General features: G+C 40.7%; 1 pseudogene; it reads left to right on the forward strand.

The window, feature by feature from the left end:
* Positions 1–240: 240 nt before the first annotated feature.
* LOC132675951 (small ribosomal subunit protein uS2 pseudogene) lies at positions 241–1,189 on the forward strand (annotated as a pseudogene).
* Positions 1,190–2,747: the final 1,558 nt, after the last annotated feature.

A 2,747-nucleotide genomic window follows, 5' to 3' on the forward strand; every position in this document is an offset into this window, starting at 1 on the left:
CACACGATCTCCACACTGATAGTGAGCCTGAGATTCTATCTCTCCCTCTCTCTGTCCCTCCCTTACTCGCATGTGTGCTTTCTCTCTCTCTCTCTCAAAATAAATAAATAAGCTTAAAAAAATATTACATAGGCACTACTTGGTTTTCACAGTGCTTTTAAAACTAGAAAAATTAAGCCTTTCCGCACTACCCAGAGAGGAGTCCATATGGCATTGTTTTGCATTCCAATTGTAACTTAAAGGGAAACTTTCACACTGTCTGGAACCCTTGATGTCCTACTAGTGAAGGAGGAGGATGTCCTCAAATTCTTTGCAGCAGGAATCCACTTAGGTGATACCAACATTGACTTCCCAATGGAACAGTACATCTACAAAAGGAAATGTGATGGCATGTACATCATAAATCTCAAGAGAACCTGGGAGAAGCTTCTGCTGGCAGCTCATGCCATTGTTGCCATTGAAAACCCGCTGATGTCAGCGTCATATCACCCAGGAATAGTGGTCAGTGAGCTGTGCTGAAGTAAGCTGCTGCCACTGGAGCCATTCCTATTTCTTGCTGCTTCACTCCTGGAACTTTCACTAATCAGATCCAGGCAGCCTACTAGGAGCCAAGACTTCTGGTGGTTATTGATCTAGGACTGACCACCAGCTTCTCACAGAGGCTTCTTATGTTAACCTGCCTCCATTTGTATGTGTAACAAAGACTGTCCTCTGTGCTATGTGGACACCGTCATCTCTGCAATAATAAGTGAGCCCACTCAGTGGGTCTGATGTGGTGGACACTGACCTAGGAAGTTCTGCACATGCATTGCACCATTTTCCATGAACACCATAGGAAGCCATACCTGATCTCAACTTCTACAAAGATTTGAAGAAATGAAAAAGAAATTGAAAAGAAACTGCTGAGAAGACGGTGACAAAGGAGAAATTTCAGGGTGAATGGACTGTTCGAGTTCCCGAGTTCACTGCTATTCAACATGAAGTCGCAGACTGATCTGAAGGCATGGTTCTCTCTGTGCCTATTCAGCAGTTCTGCACTGAAGACTGGAGTGCTCAGCCTGCCACTGAAGACTGATTGGCAGCTCCCACTACCCAGGCCACTAAATGGATGGGAGCAGACACTGAGTGTTCTCTTAAACTACTTTTCCAAACACTCAGACAAGACAGAAATAAGGTTGATGCAAAATAAGCAGCTTATAAAAGTTGTAAAAAAAAAAAAAAGAAAGAAAAAAGAAAAGTAGATAACTTAAGGTTAATAGTATATTGGGATGTCTTTTAGCACAAAATTACAAAACCAGAGAATATATTTGTGGAGTTAACCTAGCAGGACACTCACCTGAGTATGAGCTGGGAAAAATGTTTTCATTATCTTTGTAAAGCTGGGCTTCCCACATACTTCCCATTGGTCATTGATCCAACAGGATCAGTTCTTGAGGTAAGAAAATGGGTGCAAGGTAAGTAGCAGGATCAGTTCTTGAGGTAAGAAAATGGGTGCAAGCTAAGTAGTAGTGGGTGACTTTAGGTGTTGCACTTGAATATTCAGGAAGCTGGGACACAGCACTGTTTTCTGATAATGAGATTTAGAAGGCTTAAAGATTTAAGCTATCCCCAGAGTGGAACGGGTTTCCTCTTTTAGCCTTTCTAGCACAGGGATATTCAGCTAAAAATTGTATCGGTCTGCCTATCCATCTCCATAGTAATACTTATTCATTATTAGGAATGTCCTGGATATTGAAATACAAAGAACAGTCATAGTCATATCAATCTGTTCTCCAAGTGTTTACATTGTAGTAGAAGATATAAGATAGATATATATAACATTTCAATACAGAATAGAAAATTATTAGTGTCACAAAAATACAGTTAAAGTGTCACAGAAGTTCAAGAAGGAGGATATTGTGGAAGTGATGGTATTTAAGTGACATAAATTGCATTAACAGGTAGAGAAAATGGCATAAGCCAAGACAGAGTAGAAGTTGAGGAATGACTAGAGTACGGGCATGTTTAGAGGAACTAGGAAATATGGTTGAAAGGTCAACTCTGTGTCAACTATAGAGGATTTTAATTACTAGACTAGGAATGTAAGTTTTATTCTGAAGACCAACAGAAGCCACTCAAAGATGACATTACAGAGATGTTGTGAGAGAAATTCCAGAGGAAAGATGTCACCCTATCATATGACTTCTGATGGTTGTCTTCCTTCTAAGATCCCCTCAGTCTCTGGATTCATGTTTAAGAAGAAATAATCCTTCAACAAAGACATGGACCACATTGGTTGAGTTAAGGCTTGGGGTATGGGGAAGCTACTAAATATTTCTGAAAATACTGGCTATATCACAGGTGAGGACAGAGGGAGCAAAGTTCAAGCAACTAAAGGGAATAGCAAACCAAAGCCATGGGGGCTCTTCCCTTCCTGGCAATCCCTCTAGGCAAGAAGCCAGTTCAGAGATGTCGTCAGCTTGTCTTTTCACAAATGACAATTTCTCAGCAGGAAAGTGATATTTTTCCTCTTTGCCTCATTCCCTGACACATAATTAGTAATCTCTTCCAATACTTGATGGTCTAATAAAAAAAAGCTGATGGGAAAATAACTGTGGGCTGGAAGGAAGAACCTAAACTCTAGGCATCTTTAGCCTGATTCAAATCATTAACAGTGAACTTTAGCCAAGTGAAGCAAATACTTACAGAGCAACTAGAAAGGACCTACAGGATCCACTGAACTGGAATTTGCTACACTGAGCCAACCC

The sequence above is a fragment of the Panthera onca genome, chromosome A2 (genome assembly GCF_046562875.1).
Source record: "Panthera onca isolate mPanOnc1 chromosome A2, mPanOnc1 haplotype 2, whole genome shotgun sequence".
NCBI lineage: Eukaryota > Metazoa > Chordata > Mammalia > Carnivora > Felidae > Panthera > Panthera onca.